Below are 25,966 nucleotides of genomic sequence, written 5' to 3'. Positions count from 1 at the left end.
TCTCCTGCCGAAACTGAGCTGGGAGACGGAAACCACGCTGAGCTCCGACCACCTGCCAGTCATCATCCGACTATCAACCAGTCCCCTGACAATTCCAGCCCCGGACAAGACCTTCACAAACTTCCTCCGCGCGGACTGGGACGGCTTCAAGTCGGAAACAGAAGCTGCGTTCGCGTCTCTCGAAGAGCAGCCCGATCCCTAAAAAGGAGAAAGGTTGTTCCGCGAGATCGTAAACAAGGCAGCCAAGCACCACATCCCGTCTGGCCGTCGCCCAAAGAGCACTCCAGGCCAACCGCCAGAAGCGGCCAAGCTCACCAGCCAACGCGATGCCCTGAGGACAAACAACCCCACATCCCCAGACTTGCCACTCCTCAACAACAAAATCGAGATGATCCTCAGGAAGTCCCAAACTGCCCGATGGCACGAATACCTCCAGACATTTGATCACAAAACAAAACCAGAGAAACTCTGGAGGACCATTCGTACCGTTGACGGCAAAAAACGCGACCCGCCAAATCCGTTCATCAGGTTTGACGGACGCACATACATCCGACCTAAGGACCACGCCAGACTTTTCAACAAGCATTTGACGGCCCCAATCAAACATGAAAGCTCAAAAGAGAACCGAGTCATCAAACGCAAATTGAAGTCACTTTCCCTCGAAACCCCCATACAGACGACCCCGTCCCACGTCAGCAAGACGATCCGCAAGTGCAAGAGTTCGAAGGCGTGCGGCCCCGATGGGCTAAAAGCACTGCATTTGAAAAACCTCGGACAGCACGGCGTCGCCTGGCTGACCAAAGTTTTCAATGGCTCCCTCGCAAAGTCCCAAATCCCCGCCATTTGGAAAAAATCAATTGTCATATCACTACTCAAGCCCGGAAAACCCCCACAGGACTGGTCCTCCTACCGCCCCGTCTCGTTACTCTGCCCCGCTGTCAAAAATTTGGAAGCCTGCATCCTCCCAATACTTCAATACCACCTGACCCCAGAACCACACCAACAGGGCTTCCGCCCCCTCCACTCAACCACAACTGCCCTGCTCGAAATCTCCAGCGCGGTCGCCGACGGTTTCAACCAAAAGAAACCGGCAGACAGCACGGTACTGGTGACATTAGACCTTTCCAAGGCCTTTGATATGGTATGTCACCGCACCCTGCTGGAGAAATTGAGCAGAACTTCACTACCCCCTTTGCTGACCCGCTGGCTCTCAGGGTACCTGACCGGCCGCCAAGCACGCACCCTGTTCCCCGGTGAGACATCTCCCGCCAGAATTGTCCAAACAGGTGTTCCGCAAGGCTCAGTCATATCACCGACTCTGTTTAACTCCTACGTTGGCTCCCTCCCCTCCCCTCCCGAGGGTGTCAACGTGGTGAGCTACGCAGACGACGTGACGCCCTGGGCCAGCGGGCCAAAGATTACTCCCTAACGTCCTACTTTCAATCCCTCAAACTCGCACTCTCCCCCGGAAAATGCGCTGTAACATTACTCACGCCTGACACCAAGGAATGCAACGTACAACCACACTTGACGGTGGCAGATATCCCGCTCAAGTTGGAAAAACACCCCAAAGTACTTGGTGTCAGGTTTGACCCGATGTTCAAGTTCGGGGAACATTGCAGGGTCGCTGCCTCCAACGCCTCCAGGGCGGTCAACGCCATGAAGGCCTTGGCAGGCACGGACTGGGGTCAAGACACGGAAACGCTACTCGTGACCTTTAAAGCCCTGGTCAGGCCTCGTCTCGAATACGCGGCCCCAGTTTGGTCTACAGTCGCATCCGAGACTAGTGTCAAGCGTCTGCAGACCATCCAAAACGCGGCTCTGCGGGTCGCCACCGGGAACCATCTAATGGCCCCCCAAAGCCACCTACACGAAGAGACGCAGGTGCTCCCGGTGAAAGCCCACACGGCAATGCTTGCAACACAACATCTCTTGGCTTGCCACCTCCCCGAACACCCTGGTCAGAGACTCCTCGAGAAACCTCCTCCCCCCCGCAAAATGAAACCCACACTAGTCTCTGCCCATGCCCCCCGTCTGGAACACCTCCTCGAAGGCGTTGACCTGCCGCTACCAACGAAGGAGTACCGACGGCTCCTGAAAACTGTGCACACAGAGACGGTGGCGACGACAACGCAGTCGTATCCACCGTCTGGAGTCCTCGGTACAAGACCCCCTCCTGTCAACGTCCGAGAGGAGAAGACCCTACCCAGACGTACTCGGAGGACCCTCAGCCAACTTCGGTCCGGCTACAGTCAACACCTGTTGTCGTACCGGGCCAGGCTCGAACCAGACCAAGAGTCGTCCTGTCCCCTCTGCCATACAGCCCCCCACACGACTGCCCACCTGTTCCAGTGCCCCACAAACCCCACTAACCTCCCCCTCACTGCCCTTTGGACAAACCCGGTGGAAGCCGCCCGTTTCATTGACCTGGCCGGGGTACACCCCACAATGTAGGGCCCCGGCGAGAGGCAACTACAACTACAACAACTTACATCCCATGTTTATCAAATCTCGCGGAATTTTTTTTCGCTTAGTCAGCAATTATGAAGTTTTTCTTTTCGTTCGCAAAAAATTGGGATTATCTGCAGATAGTGATTACCATTTGATGAGTGGCTCTAGTTTTAGAGATGCTGGGCATCGATCCCCGTACCTCTCGAATGCAAAGCGAGCACTCTACCACTTGAGCTACATCCCCACAGTTTAGAACTGTCCGGTAAGCTTTTGTTTCAGTCGCCAAACAAGAGGTTAAAAATTTTCTGGGAAGGTGTTTCTTGTATAAGATTTCAATATTCAGTGGTTTTCTGAAGAAAATTTATTAAAAACTAAATGTCCTTAACTTTGGAGATGCGGGGTATTGCTCCCCGTTCTTCTGGCTTGATAAGTGGGCGCTCTACCATTTGACCTACATCCCATGTTTATCAAATCTCGCGGAATTTTTTTTCGCTTAGTCAGTAACTATGAAGTTTTTCTTTTCGTTCGCAGAAAACCTACTTGTTAGGAATTTCAATATGATCTAGATTATCTGGAGATAGTGATTACCATTTAATGAGTGACTCTAGATTTGGCGATGCGGGGCATTGAACCCCGTACCTCTCGCATGCTAAGCGAGCGCTCTACCATTTGAGCTACATCCCCATGATTTATAACTGTCGTTGAAGCTTTTGTTTCAGTCGGCAAACAAGAGGTTAAAATTTTTCTTGGGAGGTATTTTTTGTATAAGACTTCAATATTCAGTAGTTTTCTGAAGAAAGTTAAATAATTGCGCGATGTCCTTAACTTCGGAGATGCGGGGTATTGCTCCCCGTACTTCTGGCTTGCTAAGAAGGCGCTCTACCATTTGACCTACATTCCATGTTTATCAAATCTCGCGGAATTTTTTTCGCTTAGTCAGCAACTATGAAGTTTTTCTTTTCGTTCGCAGAAAATCAACTTGTTAGGAATTTCAATATGCAATAGATTATCTGGAGATAGTGATTACCATTTAATGAGTGACTCTAGATTTGGAGATGCGGGGCATTGAACTCCGTACCTCTCGCATGCTAAGCGAGCGCTGTACCATTTGAGCTACATCCCCATGATTTATAACTGTCGTTGAAGCTTTTGTTTCAGTCGGCAAACAAGAGGTTAAAATTTTTCTTGGAAGGTTTTTTTTGTATAAGACTTCAATATTCAGTAGTTTTCTGAAGAAAGTTAAATAATTGCGCGATGTCCTTAACTTCGGAGATGCGGGGTATTGCTCCCCGTTCTTCTGGCTTGCTAAGAAGGCGCTCTACTATTTGACCTACATTCCATGTTTATCGAATCTCGCGGAATTTTTTTTCGCTTAGTCAGCAACTATGAAGTTTTTCTTTTCGTTCGCAGAAAATCTACTTGTTAGGAATTTCAATAAGCTCTAGATTATCTGGAGATAGTGATTACCATTTAATGAGTGACTCTAGATTTGGAGATGCGGGGCATTGAACCCCGTACCTCTCGCATGCTAAGCGAGCGCTGTACCATTTGAGCTACATCCCCATGATTTATAACAGTCGTTGAAGCTTTTTTTTTCAGTCGGCAAACAAGAGGTTAAAATTTTTCTTGGAAGGTATTTTTTGTACAAGACTTCAATATTCAGTAGTTTTCTGAAGAAAGTTAAATAATTGCGCGATGTCCTTAACGTCGGAGATGCGGGGTATTGCTCCCCGTACTTCTGGCTTGCTAAGAAGGCGCTCTATCATTTGACCTACATTCCGTGTTTATCAAATCTCGCGGAATTTTTTTCTCTTAGTAAGCAACTATGAAGTTTTTTTTTCGTTCGCAGAAAATCTACTTGTTAGGAATTTCAATATGAAATAGATTATCTGCAGATAGTGCTTACCATTTGGTGAGTGGCTCTTGTTTTGGAGATGCGGGGCATCGATCCCCGTACCTATCGCATGCAAAGCGAGCGCTCTACCATTTGAGCTACATCCCCATAGTTTAGAACTGTCGAGGAAGCTTTTATTTCAGTCGGCAAACAAGAGGTAATAAATTTTCTGGGAAGGTACTTCTTGTATAAGATTTCAATATTCAGTAGTTTTCTGAAGAAAATTAATTAAAAACTCGATGTCCGTAACTTTGGAGATGCGGGGTCTTACTCCCCGTACTTCTGGCTTGGTAAGTGGGCGCTGTACCATTTGACCTACATCCCATGGTTTTCAAATCTCGCGGAATTTTTTTTCTCTTAGTCAGCAATTATGAAATTTTTCTTTTCGTTCGCATAAAATTGGGATTATCTGCAGATAGTTATTACCATTTGAGGAGTGGCTCTAGTTTTGGAGATGTAGGGCATCGATCCCCGTACCTCTCAAATGCGAAGCGAACACTCTACCATTTGCGCTACATCCCCATAGTTTAGAACTGTCGAGGAAGCGTTTGTTTCAGTCGCCAAACAAGAGGTTAAAAATTTTCTGGGAAGGTGTTTCTTGTATAAGAAGTAGTTTTCTGAAGAAAATTAGTTAAAAACTCGATGTCCTTAATTTTGGAGATGCGGGGTATTGCTCCCCGTACTTCTGACTTGATAAGTGGGCGCTCTACCATTTGACCTACATCCCATGTTTATCAAATCTCGCGGAATTTTTTTTCGCTTAGTCAGCAACTATGAAGTTTTTCTTTTCGTTCGCAGAAAATCTACTTGTTAGGAATTTCAATATGCAATAGATTATCTGGAGATAGTGATTACCATTCGATGAGTGGCTCTTGTTTTGGAGATGCGGGTCATCGATCCCCGTACCTCTCGCATGCAAAGACAGCGCTCTACCATTTGAGCTACATCCCCATAATTTTGACTGTCGAGGAAGCTTTTGTTTCAGTCGGCAACCAAGAGGTTAACAATTTTCTTGGAAGGTATTTTTTGTATAAGACTTCAATATTCAGTAGTTTTCTGAAGAAAGTTAAATAATTGCGCGATGTCCTTAACTTCGGAGATGCGGGGTATTGCTCCTCGTACTTCTGGCTTCCTAAGAAGGCGCTCTACCATTTGACCTACATTCCATGGTTATCAAATCTCGCGGAATTTTTTTAGCTTAGTCAGCAACTATGAAGTTTTTTTTTCGTTCGCAGAAAATCTACTTGTTAGGAATTTCAATATGCAAAAGATTATCTGCAGATAGTGATTACCATTTGGTGAGTGGCTCTAGTTTTGGAGATGCGGGGCATCGATCCCCGTACCTCTCGCATGCAAAGCGAGCGCTCTACCATTTGAGCTACATCCCCATAGTTTAGAACTGTCGAGTAAGCTTTTATTTCAGTCGGCAAACAAGAGGTTATAAATTTTCTGGGAAGGTATTTCTTGTATAAGATTTCAATATTCAGTAGTTTTCTGAAGAAAGTTAATTAAAAACTCGATGTCCTTAACTTTGGAAATGCGGGGTATTGCTCCCCGTACTTCTGGCTTGATAAGTGGGCGCTCTACCATTTCATCTACATCCCATGGTTTTCAAATCTCGCGGAATTTTTTTTCGCTTAGTCAGCAAATAAGAAGTTTTTCTTTTCGTTCGCAGAAAATCTACTTGTTAGGAATTTCAATATGCAATAGATTATCTGGAGATAGTGATTAACATTCGCTGAGTGACTCTAGCTTTGGAGATGCGGGGCATCGATCCCCGTACCTCTCGCATGGAAAGCGAGCGCTCTACCTTTTGAGCTACATCCCCATAGTTTAGAACTGTCGAGGAAGCTTTTATTTCAGTCGGCAAACAAGAGTTTTAAATTATCTGTGAAGGTGTTTCTAGTATAAGATTTCAATATTCAGTAGTTTTCTGAAGAAAATTAATTAAAAACTCGATGTCCTCAACTTTGGAGATGCGGGGTATTGCTCCCCGTACTTCTGGCTTGATAAGTGGGCGCTCTACCATTTAATCTACATCCCATGGTTTTCAAATCTCGCGGAATTTTTTTTCGCTTAGTCAGCAACTAAGAAGTTTTTCTTTTCGTTCGCAGAAAATCTACTTGTTAGGAATTTCAATATGCTTATGCGGGGTATAGCTTATCTGGAGATAGTGATTAACATTTGCTGAGTGACTCTAGATTTGAAGATGCGGGGCATTGATCCCCGTACCTCTCGCATGCTAAGCGAGCGCTCTACCATTTGAGCTACATCCCCATTATTTATAACTGTTGAGGAAGCTTTTGTTTCAGTCGGCAACCAAGAGGTTAAAAGTTTTCTTGGAAGGTATTTTTTGTATAAGACTTCAATATTCAGTACTTTTCTGAAGAAAGTTAATTAAAAACTCGATGTCCTTAACTTTGGAGATGCGGGGTATTGCTCCCCGTACGTCTGGCTTGATAAGTGGACGCTCTACCATTTGACCTACATCCCATGTTTATCAAATCTCGCGGAATTTTTTTTCGCTTAGTCAGCAACTATGAAATTTTTTTTTCGTTCGCAGAAAATCTACTTGTTAGGAATTTCAATATGCAATAGATTATCTGCAGATAATGATTACCATTTGGTGAGTGGCTCTAGTTTTGGAGATGCGGGGCATCGATCCCCGTACCTCTCGCATGGAAAGCGAGCGCTCTACCATTTGAGCTACAGCCCCATAGTTTAGAACTGTCGAGGAAGCTTTTATTTCAGTCGGCAAACAAGAGTTTTAAATTTTCGGTGAAGGCATTTCTAGTATAAGATTTCAATATTCAGTAGTTTTCTGAAGAAAATTAATTAAAAACTCGATGTCCTTAACTTTGGAGATGCGGGGTATTGCTCCCGTACTTCTGGCTTGATAAGTGGGCGCTCTACCTTTTCATCTACATCCCATGGTTTTAAAATCTCGCGGAATTTTTTTTCGCTTAGTCAGCAACTAAAAAGTTTTTCTTTTCGTTCGCAGAAAATCTACTTGTTAGGAATTTCAATATGCAATAGATTATATGGAGATAGTGATTAACATTTGCTGAGTGACTCTAGATTTGAAGATGCGGGGCTTTGCTCCCCGTACTTTTCGCTTGCTAAGCGAACGCTCTACCATTTGAGCTACATCCCCATGATTAAAAACTGTCGAGGAAGCTTTTGTTTCAGTCGGCAAACAAGAGGTTGAAATTTTTCTTGGAAGGTATTTCTAGTATAAGACTTCAATATTCAGTAGTTTTCTGAAGAAGGTTAATTAATTGCTCGATGTCCTTAACTTCGTAGATGCGGGGTATTGCTCCCCGTACTTCTGGCTTGCTAAGTAGGCGCTCTACCATTTGACCTAATCCCATGTTTATCAATTCTCGCGAAATTTTTTTTTCGCTTAGTCAGCAACTAAGAAGTTTTTCTTTTCGTTCGCAGAAAATCTACTTGTTAGAAATTTCAATATGCAATAGATTATCTGGAGATAGTGATTACCATTTGATGAGTGGCTCTAGCTTTGGAGATGCCGGGCATCGAACCCCGTACCTCTCGCACACAAAGCGAGAGCTCTACTATTTGAGCTACATCCCCTTAATTTAGAACTGTTGAGGAAGCTTTTGTTTCAGTCGGCAAACAAGAGGTTATAAATTTTCTGGGAAGTTATTTCTTGTATAAGATTTCAATATTCAGTAGTTTTCTGAAGTAAATTAATTAAAAACTCGATGACCTTAAGTTTGGAGATGCGGGTTATTGCTCCCCGTACTTCTGGCTTGATAAGTGGGCGCTCTACCATTTGACCTACATCCCATGTTTATCAAATCTCGCGGAATTTTTTTCGCTTAGTCAGCAACTATGAAGTTTTTTTTTCGTTCGCAGAAAATCTACTTGTTAGGAATTTCAATATGCAATAGATTATCTGCAGATAGTGATTACCATTTGATGTTTGGCTCTAGTTTTGGAGATGCGGGGCATTGATACCCGTACCTCTCGCATGCTAAGCGAGCGCTCTACCATTTGAGCTACATCCCCATGATTTAAAACTGTCGAGGAAGCTTTTGTTTCAGTCGGCAAACAAGAGGTTAAAATTTTTCATGGAAGGTATTTCTTGTATAAGATTTCAATATTCAGTAGTTTTCTGAAGAAACTAAATTAAAAACTCGATGTCCTAACTTTGGAGATGCGGGGTATTGCTCCCCGTACTTCTGGCTTGATAAGTAGGCGCTCTACCATTTGACCTTCATACCTATTACTATCAAATCTCGCGGAATTTTTTTTTGCTTAGTCAGCAAATATGAACTTTTTCTTTTCGTTCGCAAAAATTCACTTGTTAGGAATTTAAATATGCAATAGATTATCTGGAGATAGTGATTACCATTTGATGAGTGGCTCCAGTTTTGGAGATGCGGGGCATCGATCCCCGCACCTCTCGCATGCAAAGCGAGAGCTCTACTATTTGAGCTACATCCCCAGAATTAAGAACTGTCGAGAAAGCTTTTGTTTCAGTCGGCAAACAAGAGGTTATAAATGTTCTGGGAAGGTATTTCTTGTATAAGATTTCAATATTCAGTAGTTTTCTGAAGAAAGTTAATTAAAAACTCGATGTCCTAACTTTGGAGATGCGGGGTATTGCTCCCCGTACTTCTGGCTTGATAAGTGGGCACTCTTCCATCTGACCTGCATCCCATGTTTATCAAATCTCGGGGAATTTTTTTTCGCTTAGTCAGCAACTATGCAGTTTTTCTTTTCGTTCGCAGAAAATCTTCTTGTTAGGATTTTCAAAATGCAATAGACTATCTGGAGATAGTCATGACCATTTGATGAGTGACTCAAGTTTTTGGAGATGCGGGGCATTGATCACCGTACCTCTCGCATGCTAAGCGAGCGCTCTACCATTTGAGCTACATCCCCATGATTTATAACTGTCGAGGAAGCTTTTGTTTCAGTCGGCAAACAAGAGGTTATAAATTTTCTGGGAAGGTATTTCTTGTATAAGATTTCAATATTCAGTAGCTTTCTGAAGAAAGTTAATTAAAAACTCGATGACCTTAACTTTGGAGATGCGGGGTATTGCTCCCCGTACTTCTGGCTTGATAAGTGGGCGCTCTTCCATTTGACCTACATCCCAAGTTTATCAAATCTCGCGGAATTTTTTTTCGCTTAGTCAGCAACTATGAAGTTTTTCTTTTCGTTCGCAGAAACTCTACTTGTTAGGAATTTCAATATGCAATAGATTATCTGGAGATAGTGATTACCATTTGATGAGTGACTCAAGTTTTGGAGATGCGGGGCAATGCTCCCCGTACCTTTCGCATGCTAAGCGAGCGCTCTACCATTTGAGCTACATCCCCGTGATTTATAACTGTCGAGGAAGCTTTTGTTTCAGTCGGCAAACAAGAGGTTATAAATTTTCTGGGAAGGTATTTCTTGTATAAGATTTCAATATTCAGAAGTTTTCTGAAGTAAATTAATTAAAAACTCGATGTCCTTAAGTTTGGAGATGCGGGTTATTGCTCCCCGTACTTCTGGCTTGATAAGTGGGCGCTCTACCATTTGACCTACATCCCATGTTTATCAAATCTCGCGGAATTTTTTTCGCTTAGTCAGCAACTATGAAGTTTTTTTTTCGTTCGCAGAAAATCTACTTGTTAGGAATTTCAATATGCAATAGATTATCTGCAGATAGTGATTACCATTTGATGAGTGACTCAAGTTTTGGAGATGCGGGGCAATGCTCCCCGTACCTTTCGCATGCTAAGCGAGCGCTCTACCATTTGAGCTACATCCCCGTGATTTATAACTGTCGAGGAAGCTTTTGTTTCAGTCGGCAAACAAGAGGTTATAAATTTTCTGGGAAGGTATTTCTTGTATAAGATTTCAATATTCAGAAGTTTTCTGAAGTAAATTAATTAAAAACTCGATGTCCTTAAGTTTGGAGATGCGGGTTATTGCTCCCCGTACTTCTGGCTTGATAAGTGGGCGCTCTACCATTTGACCTACATCCCATGTTTATCAAATCTCGCGGAATTTTTTTCGCTTAGTCAGCAACTATGAAGTTTTTTTTCGTTCGCAGAAAATCTACTTGTTAGGAATTTCAATATGCAATAGATTATCTGCAGATAGTGATTACCATTTGATGTTTGGCTCTAGTTTTGGAGATGCGGGGCATTGATACCCATACCTCTCGCATGCTAAGCGAGCGCTCTACCATTTGAGCTACATCCCCATGATTTAAAACTGTCGAGGAAGCTTTTGTTTCAGTCGGCAAACAAGAGGTTAAAATTTTTCATGGAAGGTATTTCTTGTATAAGATTTCAATATTCAGTAGTTTTCTGAAAAAAATTAATTAAAAACTCGATGTCCTAACTTTGGAGATGCGGGGTATTGCTCCCCGTACTTCTGGCTTGATAAGTAGGCGCTCTACCATTTGACCTTCATACCTATTACTATCAAATCTCGCGGAATTTTTTTTTGCTTAGTCAGCAATTATGAACTTTTTCTTTTCGTTCGCAAAAATCCACTTGTTAGGAATTTAAATATGCAATAGATTATCTGGAGATAGTGATTACCATTTGATGAGTGGCTCCAGTTTTGGAGATGCGGGGCATCGATCCCCGCACCTCTCGCATGCAAAGCGAGAGCTCTACTATTTGAGATACATCCCCAGAATTAAGAACTGTCGAGGAAGCTTTTGTTTCAGTCGGCAAACAAGAGGTTATAAATTTTTTGGGAAGGTATTTCTTGTGTAATATTCCAATATTCAGTAGTTTTCTGAAGAAAGTTAATTAAAAACTCGATGTCCTAACTTTGGAGATGCGGGGTATTGCTCCCCGTACTTTTGGCTTGATAAGTGGGCGCTCTTCCATTTGACCTACATCCCATGTTTATCAAATCTCGCGAAATTTTTTTCGCTTAGTCAGCAACTATGTTTTTTTTCTTCTCGTTCGCAGAAAATCTGCTTGTTAGGAATTTCAATATGCAATAGATTATCTGGAGATAGTGATTGCCATTTGATGAGTGGCTCTAGCTTTGGAGATGCGGGGCATCGATCCCCGCACCTCTCGCATGCAAAGCGAGAGCTCTACTATTTGAGCTACATCCCCAGAATTAAGAACTGTCGAGAAAGCTTTTGTTTCAGTCGGCAAACAAGAGGTTATAAATGTTCTGGGAAGGTATTTCTTGTATAAGATTTCAATATTCAGTAGTTTTCTGAAGAAAGTTAATTAAAAACTCGATGTCCTAACTTTGGAGATGCGGGGTATTGCTCCCCGTACTTCTGGCTTGATAAGTGGGCACTCTTCCATCTGACCTGCATCCCATGTTTATCAAATCTCGGGGAATTTTTTTTCGCTTAGTCAGCAACTATGCAGTTTTTCTTTTCGTTCGCAGAAAATCTTCTTGTTAGGAATTTCAAAATGCAATAGACTATCTGGAGATAGTCATGACCATTTGATGAGTGACTCAAGTTTTTTGGAGATGCGGGGCATTGATCACCGTACCTCTCGCATGCTAAGCGAGCGCTCTACCATTTGAGCTACATCCCCATGATTTATAACTGTCGAGGAAGCTTTTGTTTCAGTCGGCAAACAAGAGGTTATAAATTTTCTGGGAAGGTATTTCTTGTATAAGATTTCAATATTCAGTAGCTTTCTGAAGAAAGTTAATTAAAAACTCGATGACCTTAACTTTGGAGATGCGGGGTATTGCTCCCCGTACTTCTGGCTTGATAAGTGGGCGCTCTTCCATTTGACCTACATCCCATGTTTATCAAATCTCGCGGAATTTTTTTTCGCTTAGTCAGCAACTATGAAGTTTTATTTTTCGTTCGCAGAAACTCTACTTGTTAGGAATTTCAATATGCAATAGATTATCTGGAGATAGTGATTACCATTTGATGAGTGACTCAAGTTTTGGAGATGCGGGGCAATGCTCCCCGTACCTTTCGCATGCTAAGCGAGCGCTCTACCATTTGACCTACATCCCCGTGATTTATAACTGTCGAGGAAGCTTTTGTTTCAGTCGGCAAACAAGAGGTTATAAATTTTCTGGGAAGGTATTTCTTGTATAAGATTTCAATATTCAGAAGTTTTTTGAAGAAAGTTAATTAAAAACTCGATGTCCTTAACTTTGGAGATGCGGGGTATTGCTCCCCGTACTTCTGGCTTGATAAGTGGGCGCTCTTCCATTTGACCTACATCCCATGTTTATCATTTCTCGCGGAATTTTTTTTCGCTTAGTCAGCAACTATGCATTTTTTCTTTTCGTTCGCAGAAAATCTTCTTGTTAGGAATTTCAAAATGCAATAGATTATCTGGAGATAGTCATTACCATTTGATGAGTGACACAAGTTTTTGGAGATGCGGGGCATTGATCACCGTACCTCTCGCATGCTAAGCGAGCGCTCTACCATTTGAGCTACATCCCCATGATTTATAACTGTCGAGGAAGCTTTTGTTTCAGTCGGCAAACAAGAGGTTATAAATTTTCTGGGAAGGTATTTCTTGTATATTATTTCGATATTCAGTAGCTTTCTGAAGTAAGTTAATTAAAAACTCGATGACCTTAACTTTGGAGATGCGGGGTATTGCTCCCCGTACTTCTGGCTTGATAAGTGGGCGCTCTTCCATTTGACCTACATCACATGTTTATCAAATCTCGCGGAATTTTTTTTCGCTTAGTCAGCAACTATGAAGTTTTTCTTTTCGTTCGCAGAAACTCTACTTGTTAGGAATTTCAATATGCAATAGATTATCTGGAGACGTGATTACCATTTGATGAGTGACTAAAGTTTTGGAGATGCGGGGCATTGCTCCCCGTACCTCTCGCATGCTAAGCGAGCGCTCTACCATTTGAGCTACATCCCAGTGATTTATAACTGTCGAGGAAGCTTTTGTTTCAGTCGGCAAACAAGAGGTTATAAATTTTCTGGGAAGGTATTTCTTGTATAAGATTTCAATATTCAGTAGTTTTTTGAAGAAAGTTAATTAAAAACTCGATGTCCTTAACTTTGGAGATGCGGGGTATTGCTCCTCGTACTTCTGGCTTGATAAGTGGGCGCTCTTCCATTTGACCTACATCCCATGTTTATCATTTCTCGCGGAATTTTTTTTCGCTTAGTCAGCGACTATGAAGTTTTTCTTTTCGTTCGCAGAAAATCTACTTGTTAGGAAATTCAATATGCAATAGATTATCTGGAGATAGTGATTACCATTTCATGAGTGACTCAAGTTTTGGAGATGCGGGGCATTGCTCCCCGTACCTTTCGCATGCTAAGCGAGCGCTCTACTATTTGAGCTACATCCCCACGATTTATAACAGTCGAGGAAGCTTTTGTTTCAGTCGGCAAACAGGAGGTTAAAGTTTTTCTTGGAAGGTATTTCTTGTATGAAACTTCAATATTCAGTAGTTTTCTGAAGAAAGTTAATTAATTTCTCGATGACCTTAACTTCGGAGATGCGGGGTATTGCTCCCCGTACTTCTGGCTTGCTAAGTAGGCGCTCTACCATTTGAGCTACATCCCATGTTTATTAAAGCTCGCGGAATTTTTTTTCGCTTAGTCAGCGACTATGAAGTTTTTCTTTTCGTTCGCAGAAAATCTACTTGTTAGGAAATTCAATATGCAATAGATTATCTGGAGATAGTGATTACCATTTGATGAGTGACTCTAGATTTGGAGATCCGGTGCATTGCTCCCCGTACCTCTCGCATGCTAAGCGAGCGCTCTACTATTTGAGCTACATCCCCACGATTTATAACAGTCGAGGAAGCTTTTGTTTCAGTCGGCAAACAGGAGGTTAAAGTTTTTCTTGGAAGGTATTTCTTGTATGAAACTTCAATATTCAGTAGTTTTCTGAAGAAAGTTAATTAATTTCTCGATGACCTTAACTTCGGAGATGCGGGGTATTGCTCCCCGTACTTCTGGCTTGCTAAGTAGGCGCTCTTCCATTTGACCTACATCCCATGTTTATCATTTCTCGCGGAATTTTTTTTCGCTTAGTCAGCGACTATGAAGTTTTTCTTTTCGTTCGCAGAAAATCTACTTGTTAGGAAATTCAATATGCAATAGATTATCTGGAGATAGTGATTACCATTTGATGAGTTGTTCAAGTTTTGGAGATGCCGGGCATCGATCCCCGTACCTTTCAAATGCAAAGCGAGCACTTTACCATTTGAGCTACATCCCCATAGTTTAGAACTGTCGAGGAAGCTTTTGTTTCAGGCGCCAAACAAGAGGTTAAAAGTTTTCTGGGAAGGTGTTTCTTGTATAAGATTTCAATATTCAGTAATTTTCTGAAGAAAATTAATTAAAAACTCGATGTCCTTAACTTTGGAGATGCGGGGTATTGCTACCCGTACTTCTGGCTTGATAAGTGGGCGCTCTGCCATTTGACCTACATCCCATGTTTATCAAATCTCGCGGAATTTTTTTCGCTTAGTCAGCAACTATGAAGTTTTTCTTTTCGTTCGCAGAAAATCTACTTGTTAGGAACTTCAATATGCAATAGATTATCTGCAGATAGTGATTACCATTTGGTGAGTGGCTCTAGTTTTGAAGATGCGGGGCATCGATCCCCGTACCTCTCGCATGCCAAGCGAGCGCTCTACCATTTGAGCTACATCCCCGTGTTTTAGAACTGTCGAGGAAGCTTTTATTTCAGTCGGCAAACAAGAGGTTATAAATTTTCTGGGAAGGTATTTCTTGTATAAGATTTCAATATTCAGTAGTTTTCTGAAGAAAATTAATTAAAAACTCGATGTCCTTAACTTTGGAGATGCGGGGTATTGTTCCCCGTACTTCTGGCTTGATAAGTGGGCGCTCTACCATTTGACCTTCATCCCATGGTTTTCAAATCTCGCGGAATTATTTTTCGCTTAGTCAGCAACTATGAAGTTTTTCTTTTCGTACGCAGAAAATCTACTTGTTAGGAATTTCAATATGCAATAGATTATCCGGAGATAGTGATTACCATTTGATGAGTGACTCTAGATGTGAAGATGCGGGGCATTGATCCACGTACCTCTCGCATGCTAAGCGAGCGCTCTACCATTTGAGCTACATCCACATGATTTATTCCTGTCGAGGAAGCTTTTGTTTCAGTCGGCAAACAAGAGGTTAAAATTTTTCTTGGAAGGTATTTATAGTATAAGACTTCAATATTCAGTAGTTTTCTGAAGAAGGTTAATTAATTGCTCGATGTCCTTAACTTCGGAGATGCGGAGTATTGCTCCCCGTACTTCTGGCTTGCTAAGTAGGCGCTCTACCATTTGACCTACATCGCATGTTTATCAATTCTCGCGAAATTTTTTTTGGATTAGTCAGCAACTAAGAAGATTTTCTTTTCGTTCGCAGAAAATCTACTTGTTAGGAATTTCAATATGCAACAGATTATCTGGAGATAGTGAGTACCATTTGCTGAGTGGCTCTAGCTTTGGAGATGCGGGGCATCGATCCCCGTACCTCTCGCATGCAAAGCGAGAGCTCTACTATTTGAGCTACATCCCCATAATTTAGAACTGTCGAGGAAGCTTTTGTTTCAGTCGGCAAACAAGAGGTTATAATTTTTCTGGGAAGGTATTTCTTGTATAAGATTTCAATATTCAGTAGTGCTCTGAAGAAAGTTAATTAAAAACTCGATATCCTTAACTTTGGAGATGCGGGGTATTGCTCCCGTTCTTCTGGCTTGATAAGTGGGCGCTCTACTATTTGAGCTACATCCCCATGATTTATAACTGTCGAGGAAGCTTTTGTTTCAGTCGGCAAACAAGAAGTTAAAATTTTTCTTGGAAGGTATTTCTTGTATAAAACTTCAATATTCAGTAGTTTTCTGAAGAAAGTTAATTAATTGCTCGATGACCTTAACTTCGGAGATGCGGGGTATTGCTCCCCGTACTTCTGGCTTGCTAAGTAGGCGCTCTACCAATTGACCTACATCCCATGTTTATCAAATCTCGCGGAGTTTTTTTTCGCTTAGTCAGCAATTATGAAGTTTTTCTTTTCGTTCGCAGAAAATTGGGATTATCTGCAGATAGTGATTACCATTTGATGAGTGGCTCTAGTTTTGGAGATGCCGGGCGTCGATCCCCGTACCTCTCGAATACATAGCGAGCACTCTACCATTTGACCTACATCCCATGTTTATCAAATCTCGCGAAATTTTTTTTCGCTTAGTCAGCAATTATGAAGTTTTTCTTTTCGTTCGCAGAAAATTGGGATTATCTGCAGATAGTGATTACCATTTGCTGAGTGGCTCTAGTTTTGGAGATGCCGGGCATCGATTCCCGTACCTCTCGAATACATAGCGAGCTTTCTACCATGTGAGCTACATCCCCATAGTTTAGAACTGTCGAGGAAGCTTTTGTTTCAGTCGCCAAACAAGAGGTTAAAAATTTTCTGGGAAGGTGTTTCTTGTATAAGATTTCAATATTCAGTAGTTTTCTGAAAAAAATTAATTAAAAACTCGATGTACTTAACTTTGGAGATGCGGGGTATTGCTCCCCCTACTTCTGGCTTGATAAGTGGGCGCTCTACCATTTGACCTACATCCCATGTTTAGCAAATCTCGCGGAATTTTTTTTCGCTTAGTCAGCAACTATGAAGTTTTTCTTTTCATTCGCAGAAAATCTACTCGTTAGGAATTTCAATATGCAAAAGATTATCTGGAGACAGTGTTTACCAGTTAATGAGTGACTCTAGATTTGGAGATGCGGGGCATTAATCCCCGTACCTCTCGCATGCTAAGCGAGCGCTCTACCATTTGAGCTACATCCCCATGATTTACAACTGTCGAGGAAGCTTTTGTTTCAGTCGGCAAACAAGAGGTTAAAATTTTTCTTGGAAGGTATTTTTTGTATAAGACTTCAATATTCAGTAGTTTTCTGAAGAAAGTTAAATAATTGCTCGATGTCCTTAACTTCGGAGATGCGGGGTATTGCTCCCCGTATTTCTGGCTTGCTAAGAAGGCGCTCTACCATTTGACCTACATTCCATGTTTATCAAATCTCGCGGAATTTTTTTCGCTTAGTCAGCAACTATGAAGTTTTTTTATGTTCGCAGAAAATCTACTTGTTAGGAATTTCAATATGCAATAGATTATCTGCAGATAGTGATTACCATTTGGTGAGTGGCTCTAGTTTTGGAGATGCGGGGCATCGATCCCCGTACCTCTCGCAAGCAAAGCGAGCGCTCTACCATTTGAGCTACGTCCCATAGTTTAGAACTGTCGAGGAAGCTTTTATTTCAGTCGGCAAACAAGAGGTTATAAATTTTCTGGGAAGGTATTTCTTGTAACTGATTTCAATATTCAGTAGTTTTCCGAAGAAAATTAATTAAAAACTCGATGTCCTTAACTTCGGAGATGCGGGGTATTGCTCCCCGTATTTCTGGCTTGCTAAGAAGGCGCTCTACCATTTGACCTACATTCCATGTTTATCAAATCTCGCGGAATTTTTTTCGCTTAGTCAGCAACTATGAAGTTTTTTTATGTTCGCAGAAAATCTACTTGTTAGGAATTTCAATATGCAATAGATTATCTGCAGATAGTGATTACCATTTGGTGAGTGGCTCTAGTTTTGGAGATGCGGGGCATCGATCCCCGTACCTCTCGCAAGCAAAGCGAGCGCTCTACCATTTGAGCTACGTCCCATAGTTTAGAACTGTCGAGGAAGCTTTTATTTCAGTCGGCAAACAAGAGGTTATAAATTTTCTGGGAAGGTATTTCTTGTAACTGATTTCAATATTCAGTAGTTTTCCGAAGAAAATTAATTAAAAACTCGATGTCCTTAACTTTGGAGATGCGGGGTATTGCTCCCCGTACTTCTGGCTTGATAAGTGGGCGCTCTACCATTTGACCTACATCCCATGGTTTTCAAATCTCGCGGAATTTTTTTTCGCTTAGTCAGCAACTATGAAGTTTTTTTTTCGTTCGCAGAAAATCTACTTGTTAGGAATTTCAATATGCAATAGATTATCTGCAGATAGTGATTACCATTTGATGAGTGGCTCTAGTTTTGGAGATGCGGGGCATCGCTCCCCTGTACCTCTCGCATGCAAAGCGAGATCTCTACTATTTGAGCTACATCCCCATAATATAGAACTGTCGAGGAAGCTTTTGTTTCAGTCGGCAAACAAGAGGTTATAAATTTTCTGGGAAGGTATTTCTTGTATAAGATTTCAATATTTAGTAGTTTTCTGAAGAAAATTAATTAAAAACTCGATGTCCTTAACTTTGGAGATGCGGGTTATTGCTCCCCGTACTTCTGGCTTGATAAGTGGGCGCTCTACCATTTGACCTACATCCCATGGTTTTCAAATCTCGCGGAATTTTTTTTCGCTTAGTCAGCAACTATGAAGTTTTTTTCGTTCGCAGAAAATCTACTTGTTAGGAATTTCAATATGCCACAGATTATCTGCAGATAGTGATTACCATATGATGAATGGCTCTAGTTTTGGAGATGCGGGGCATCGATCCCCGTACCTCTCGCATGCAAAGCGAGCGCTCTACCATTTGAGCTACATCCCCATAGTTTAGAACTGTCGAGGAAGCTTTTATTTCAGTCGGCAAACAAGAGGTTATAAATTTTCTGGGAAGGTATTTCTTGTATAAGATTTCAATATTCAGTAGTTTTCTGAAGAAAATTTATTAAAAACTTGATGTCCTTAACTTTGGAGATGCGGGGTATTGCTCCCCGTACTTCTGGCTTGATAAGTGGGCGCTCTACCATTTGAACTACATCCCAAGTTTTTCAAATCTCGCGGAATTTTTTTTCGCTTAGTCAGCAACTATGAAGTTTTTCATTTCGTTCGCAGAAAATCTACTTGTTAGGAATTTCAATATGCAATACATTATCTGGAGATAGTGATTACCATTTGATGAGTGACTCTAGATTTGGAGACGGGGGGCATTGATCCCCGTACCCCTCGCATGCTAAGCGAGCGCTCTACTATTTGAGCTACATCCCCATGATTGATAACTGTCGAGGAAGCTTTTGTTTCAGTCGGCAAACAAGAGGTTAAAATTTTTCATGGAAGGTATTTCTTGTATAAGACTTCAATATTCAGTAGTTTTCTGAAAAAGGTTAATTAATTGCTCGATGTCCTTAATTTCGGAGATATGGGGTATTGCTCCCCGTACTTCTGGCTTGATAAGTTTGCGCTCTTCCATTTGACCTACATCCCATTTTTATCAAATCTCGCGGAATTTTTTTTCGCTTAGTCAGCAACTATGAAGTTTTCTTTTCGTTCGCAGAAAATCTTCTTGTTAGGAATTTCAATATGCAATAGATTATCTGGAGATAGTGATTAGCATTTGATGAGTGACTCAAGTTTTGGAGATGCGGGGCATTGATCCCCGTACCTCTCGCATGCTAAGCGAGCGCTCTACCATTTGAGCTACATCCCCATAGTTTAGAACTGTCGAGGAAGTTTTTATTTCAGTCGGCAAACAAGAGGTTATAAATTTTCTGGGAAGGTAATTCTTGTATAAGATTTCAATATTCAGTAGTTTTCTGAAGAAAATTTATTAAAAACTTGATGTCGTTAACTTTGGAGATGCGGGGTATTGCTCCCCGTACTTCTGGCTTGATAAGTGGGCGCTCTACCATTTGAACTACATCCCAAGTTTTTCAAATCTCGCGGAATTTTTTTTCGCTTAGTCAGCAACTATGAAGTTTTTCATTTCGTTCGCAGAAAATCTACTTGTTAGGAATTTCAATATGCAATACATTATCTGGAGATAGTGATTACCATTTGATGAGTGACTCTAGATTTGGAGACGGGGGGCATTGATCCCCGTACCCCTCGCATGCTAAGCGAGCGCTCTACTATTTGAGCTACATCCCCATGATTGATAACTGTCGAGGAAGCTTTTGTTTCAGTCGGCAAACAAGAGGTTAAAATTTTTCATGGAAGGTATTTCTTGTATAAGACTTCAATATTCAGTAGTTTTCTGAAAAAGGTTAATTAATTGCTCGATGTCCTTAATTTCGGAGATATGGGGTATTGCTCCCCGTACTTCTGGCTTGATAAGTGGGCGCTCTTCCATTTGACCTACATCCCATTTTTATCAAATCTCGCGGAAATTTTTTTCGCTTAGTCAGCAACTATGAAGTTTTCTTTTCGTTCGCAGAAAATCTTCTTGTTAGGATTTTCAATATGCAATAGATTATCTGGAGATAGTGATTACCATTTGATGAGTGACTCAAGTTTTGGAGATGCGGGGCATTGATCCCCGTACCTCTCGCATGCTAAGCGAGCGCTCTACCATTTGAGCTACATCCCCATAGTTTAGAACTGTCGAGGAAGTTTTTATTTCAGTCGGCAAACAAGAGGTTATAAATTTTCTAGGAAGGTATTTCTTGTATAAGATTTCAATATTCAGTAGTTTTCTGAAGAAAATTTATTAAAAACTTGATGTCGTTAACTTTGGAGATGCGGGGTATTGCTCCCCGTACTTCTGGCTTGATAAGTGGGCGCTCTTCATTTTGACCTACATCCCATGTTTATCAAATCTCGCGGAATTTTTTTTCGCTTAGTCAGCAACTATGAAGTTTTTCTTTTCGTTCGCAGAAAATCTTCATGTTAGGAATTTCAATATGCAATAGATTATCTGGCGATAGTGATTACCATTTGATGAGTGACTCAAGTTTTGGAGATGCGGAGCATTGCTCCCCGTACCTCTAGCATGCTAAGCGAGCGCTCTACCATTTGAGCTACATCCCCATGATTTTTAACTGTCGAGGAAGCTTTTGTTTCAGTCGGCAAACAAGAGGTTATAAATTTTCTGGGAAGGTATTTCTTGTATAAGATTTCAATATTCAGTAGTTTTCTGAAGAAAGTTAATTAAAAACTCGATGACCTTAACTTTGGAGATGCGGGGTATTGCTCCACGTGATTCTGGCTTGATAAGTGGGCGCTCTTCCATTTGACCTACATCCCATTTTTATCAAATCTCGCGGAATTTTTTTTCGCTTAGTCAGCAACTATGAAGTTTTCTTTTCGTTCGCAGAAAATCTACTTGTTAGGAATTTCAATATGCAATAGATTATCTGGAGATAGAGATTACCATTTGATGAGTGACTCAAGTTTTGGAGATGCGGGGCATTGATCCCCTTACCTCTAGAATGCTAAGCGAGCTCTCTACCATTTGAGCTACGTCCCCATGATTGATAACTGTCGAGGAAGCGTTTGTTTCAGTCGGCAAACTAGAGGTTAAAATTTTTCATGGAAGGTATTTCTTGTATAAGACTTCAATATTCAGTAGCTTTCTGAAAAAGGTTAATTAATTGCTCGATGTCCTTAATTTCGAAGATATGGGGTATTGCTCCCCGTACTTCTGGCTTGATAAGTGGGCGCTCTTCCATTTGACCTGCATCCCATGTTTATCAAATCTCGCGGAATTTTTTTTCGCTTAGTCAGCAACTATGAAATTTTTCTTTTCGTTCGCAGAAAATCTTCTTGTTAGGAATTTCAATATGCAATAGATTATCTGGAGATAGTGATTACCATTTGCTGAGTGACTCAAGTTTTGGAGATGCGGGGCATTGATCCCCGTACCTCTCGCATGCTAAGCGAGCGCTCTACCATTTGAGCTACATCCCCATGATTTATAACTGTCGAGGAAGCTTTTGTTTCAGTCGGCAAAAAAGAGGTTATAAATTTTCTGGGACGGTATTTCTTGTATAAGATTTCAATATTCAGTAGTTTTCTGAAGAAAGTTAATTAAAAACCCGATGACCTTAACTTTGGAGATGCGGGGTATTGCTCCACGTACTTCTGGCTTGATAAGTGGGCGCTCTTCTATTTGCCCTACATCCCATGTTTATCAAATCTCGCGGAATTTTTTTTCGCTTAGTCAGCAACTATGAAGTTTTTCTTTTCGTTCGCAGAAAATCTTCTTGTTAGGAATTTCAATATGCAATGGATTATCTGGAGAAAGTGATTACCATTTGATGAGTGACTCAAGTTTTGGAGATGCGGGGCATTGATCCTCGTACCTCTCGCATGCTAAGCGAGCGCTCTACCATTTGAGCTACATCCCCATGATTTATAACTGTCGAGGAAGCTTTTGTTTCAGTCGGCAAACAAGAGGCTATTTTTTTTTCTTGAAAGGTATTTCTTGTATAAGACTTCGATATTCAGTAGTTTTCTGAAGAAAGTTAATTAATTGTTCGATGTCTTTAACTTCGGAGATGCGGGGTATTGCTCCCCCGTTCTTGTGGCTTTCTAAGTAGGCGCTCTACCATTTGACATACATCCCATGTTTATCAAATCTCGCGGAATTTTTTTTCGCTTAGTCAGCAACTATGAAGTTTTTCTTTTCGTTCGCAGAAAATCTTCTTGTTAGGAATTTCAATATGCAATGGATTATCTGGAGAAAGTGATTACCATTTGATGAGTGACTCAAGTTTTGGAGATGCGGGGCATTGATCCTCGTACATCTCGCATGCTAAGCGAGCGCTCTACCATTTGAGCTACATCCCCATGATTTATAACTGTCGAGGAAGCTTTTGTTTCAGTCGGCAAACAAGAGGCTATTTTTTTTTCTTGAAAGGTATTTCTTGTATAAGACTTCAATATTCAGTAGTTTTCTGAAGAAAGTTAATTAATTGTTCGATGTCTTTAACTTCGGAGATGCGGGGTATTGCTCCCCCGTTCTTGTGACTTTCTAAGTAGGCGCTCTACCATTTGACATACATCCCATGTTTATCAAATCTCGCGGAATTTTTTTTCGCTTAGTCAGCAACTATGAAGTTTTTCTTTTCGTTCGCAGAAAATCTTCTTGTTAGGAATTTCAATATGCAATAGATTATCTGGAGATAGTGATTACCATTTGATGAGTGACTCAAATTTTGGAGATGCGGGGCATTGATCCCCGTACCTCTCGCATGCTAAGCGAGCGCTCTACCATTTGAGCTACATCCCCATGATTTATAACTGTCGAGGAAGCTTTTGTTTCAGTCGGCAAACAAGAGGTTATAAATTTTCTGGGAAGGTATTTCTTGTATAAGATTTCAATATTCAGTAGTTTTCTGAAGAAAGTTAATTAAAAACTCGATGACCTTAACTTTGGAGATGCGGGGTAGTGCTCCACGTAGTTCTGGCTTGATAAGTGGGCGCTCTTTCATTCGACCTACATCCCATTTTTATCAAATCTCGCGGAATTTTTTTTCGCTTAGTCAGCAACTATGAAGTTTTTCTTTTCGTTCGCAGAAAATCTATCAATATGCAATAGATTATCTGGAGATAGAGATTACCATTTAATGAGTGACGCAAGTTTTGGAGATGCGGGGCATTGATCCCCGTACCTCTAGCATGCTACGCGAGCTCTCTACCATTTGAGCTACATCCCAATGATTTATAACTGTCGAGGAAGCTTTTGTTTCAGTCGGCAAACAAGAGGCTAAAATTTTTCTTGAGAGGTATTTCTTGTATAAGACTTCAATATTCAGTAGTTTTCTGAAGAAAATTAATTAATTGTTCGATGTCTTTAACTTCGGAGATGCGGGGTATTGCTCCCCCGTACTTCTGGCTTGCTAAGTAGGCGCTCTACCATTTGACCTACATCCCATGTTTATCAAATCTCGCGGTATTTTTTTTCGCTTAGCCAGCAACTATGAACTTTTTCTTTTCGTTCGCAGAAAATTTACTTCTTAGGAATTTCAATATGCAATAGATTATCTGGAGATAGTGATTACAATTTAATGAGTGACTCTAGTTTTGGAGATGCGGGGCATCGATCCCCGTACTTCTCGCATGCAAAGCGAGCGTTCTACCATTTGAGCTACTCCCCATAATTTACAACTGTCGGGGAAGCTTTTGTTTCAGTCGGCAAACAAGAGGTTATAAAATTTCTGGGAAGGTATTTCTTGTATAAGATTTCAATATTCAGTAGTTTTCTGAAGAAAATTAATTAAAAACTCGATGTCCTTAACTTTGGAGATGCGGGGTATTGCTCCCCGTACTTCTGGCTTGATAAGTGGGCGCTCTTCCATTTGACCTACATCCCATGTTTATCAAATCTCGCGGAAGTTTTTTTCGATTAGTCAGCAACTATGAACTTTTTCTTTTCGTTCGCAGAAAATCTACTTGTTAGGAATTTCAATATGCAATAGATTATCTGGAGATAGTGATTACCATTTGATGAGTGACTCAAGTTTTGGAGATGCGGGGCATTGATCCCCGAACCTCTCGCATGCTAAGCGAGCGCTCTACCTTTTGAGCTACATCCCCATGATTCATAACGGTCGAGTAAGCTTTTGTTTCAGTCGGCAAACAAGAGGTTAAAATTTGTCTTGGAAGGTATTTCTTGTATAAGACTTCAATATTCAGTTATTTTCTGAAGATATTTAGTTAATTGCTCGATGTCCTTAACTTTGGAGATGCGGGGTTTTGCTCCCCGTACTTCTGGCTTGCTAAGTGGGCGCTCTACCATTTGACCTACATCCCATGTTTATCAAATCTCGCGGAAGTTTTTTTCGATTAGTCAGCAACTATGAACTTTTTCTTTTCGTTCGCAGAAAATCTACTTGTTAGGAAATTCAATATGCAATAGATTATCTGGAGATAGTGATTACCATTTGATAAGTGGCTCTTGTTTTGGAGATGCGGGGCATCGATCCCCGTAGCTCTCGCATGCAAAGCGAGCGCTCTACCATTTGAGCTACATCCCCATGATTTATAACTGTCGAGGAAGCTTTTGTTTCAGTCGGCAAACAAGATGTTGAAATTTTTCTTGGAAAGTATTTCTTGTATAAGACTTCAATATTCAGTAGTTTTCTGAAGAAATTTAAATAATTTCTGGATGTCCTTAACTTTGGAGATGCGGGGTTTTGCTCCCCGTACTTCTGGCTTGCTAAGTGGGCGCTCTACCATTTGACCTACATCACATGTTTATCAAATCTCGCCGAATTTTTTTTCGCTTAGTCAGCAACTATGAACTTTTTCTTTTCGTTCGCAGAAAATCTATTTGTAAGGAATTTCGATATGCAAGAGATTATCTGGAGATAGTGATTACCATTCGATGAGTGGCTCTAGTTTTGGAGATGCGGTTCATCGATCCCCGTACCTCTCGCATGCAAAGCCAGCGCTCTACCAATTGAGCTACATCCCCATAGTTTTAAACTGTCGAGGAAGCTTTTGTTTCAGTCGGCAAACAAGAGATTATAAATTTTCTGGGAAGGTATTTCTTGTATAAGATTTCAATATTCAGTAGTTTTCTGAAGAAAGTTATTTAAAAACTCGATGTCCTTAACTTTGGATATGCGGGGTATTGCTCCCCGTACTTCTGGATTGATAAGTGGGCGCTCTACCATTTGACCTACATCCCATGTTTATCAAATCTCGCGGATTTGTTTTTCGCTCAGTCAGCAACTATGAAGTTTTTTTTTCGTTCGCAGAAAATCTACTTGATAGGAATTTCAATATGGAGTTAGTGATCACCTTTTTGATGAGTGGCTCTAGTTTTGAAGATCCGGGGCATCGCTCCCCGTACCTCTCGCATGCATAGCAAGCGCTCTACCATTTGAGCTACATCCCCACAGTTTAGAACGGTCGAGGAAGCTTTTGTTTCAGTCGGCAAACAAGAGGTTATGAATTTTCTGGGAAGGTATTTCTTGTATGGGATT

At 41.2% G+C, this 25,966-nt stretch overlaps 11 non-coding genes across 11 annotated transcripts; all 11 read right to left on the bottom strand.

The window, feature by feature from the left end:
• Positions 1-3,062: 3,062 nt before the first annotated feature.
• Positions 3,063-3,135, bottom strand: Trnaa-agc (transfer RNA alanine (anticodon AGC)). Its single transcript has one exon. It is a non-coding gene; the product is annotated as a tRNA-Ala (tRNA).
• An 806-nt stretch (positions 3,136-3,941) lies between these two features.
• Positions 3,942-4,014, bottom strand: Trnaa-agc (transfer RNA alanine (anticodon AGC)). The gene has a single exon. It is a non-coding gene; the product is annotated as a tRNA-Ala (tRNA).
• Positions 4,015-5,660: 1,646 nt separating this feature from the next.
• On the bottom strand, positions 5,661-5,733 carry Trnaa-ugc (transfer RNA alanine (anticodon UGC)). Its single transcript has one exon. It is a non-coding gene; the product is annotated as a tRNA-Ala (tRNA).
• Positions 5,734-6,549: 816 nt separating this feature from the next.
• Trnaa-agc (transfer RNA alanine (anticodon AGC)) lies at positions 6,550-6,622 on the bottom strand. Its single transcript has one exon. It is a non-coding gene; the product is annotated as a tRNA-Ala (tRNA).
• Positions 6,623-14,895: 8,273 nt separating this feature from the next.
• On the bottom strand, positions 14,896-14,968 carry Trnaa-ggc (transfer RNA alanine (anticodon GGC)). The gene has a single exon. It is a non-coding gene; the product is annotated as a tRNA-Ala (tRNA).
• Positions 14,969-18,791: 3,823 nt separating this feature from the next.
• Positions 18,792-18,864, bottom strand: Trnaa-ugc (transfer RNA alanine (anticodon UGC)). Its single transcript has one exon. It is a non-coding gene; the product is annotated as a tRNA-Ala (tRNA).
• Positions 18,865-19,670: 806 nt separating this feature from the next.
• Positions 19,671-19,743, bottom strand: Trnaa-agc (transfer RNA alanine (anticodon AGC)). The gene has a single exon. It is a non-coding gene; the product is annotated as a tRNA-Ala (tRNA).
• An 806-nt stretch (positions 19,744-20,549) lies between these two features.
• On the bottom strand, positions 20,550-20,622 carry Trnaa-agc (transfer RNA alanine (anticodon AGC)). The gene has a single exon. It is a non-coding gene; the product is annotated as a tRNA-Ala (tRNA).
• Positions 20,623-21,868: 1,246 nt separating this feature from the next.
• Positions 21,869-21,941, bottom strand: Trnaa-agc (transfer RNA alanine (anticodon AGC)). The gene has a single exon. It is a non-coding gene; the product is annotated as a tRNA-Ala (tRNA).
• Positions 21,942-23,192: 1,251 nt separating this feature from the next.
• Positions 23,193-23,265, bottom strand: Trnaa-agc (transfer RNA alanine (anticodon AGC)). Its single transcript has one exon. It is a non-coding gene; the product is annotated as a tRNA-Ala (tRNA).
• Positions 23,266-24,499: 1,234 nt separating this feature from the next.
• Positions 24,500-24,572, bottom strand: Trnaa-agc (transfer RNA alanine (anticodon AGC)). The gene has a single exon. It is a non-coding gene; the product is annotated as a tRNA-Ala (tRNA).
• Positions 24,573-25,966: the final 1,394 nt, after the last annotated feature.

The sequence above is a fragment of the Symsagittifera roscoffensis genome, chromosome 1, assembly GCF_963678635.1.
Source record: "Symsagittifera roscoffensis chromosome 1, txSymRosc1.1, whole genome shotgun sequence".
In the NCBI taxonomy this organism is placed as follows: domain Eukaryota; kingdom Metazoa; phylum Xenacoelomorpha; order Acoela; family Convolutidae; genus Symsagittifera; species Symsagittifera roscoffensis.
This window is presented reverse-complemented; position numbering and strand designations above follow the sequence as displayed.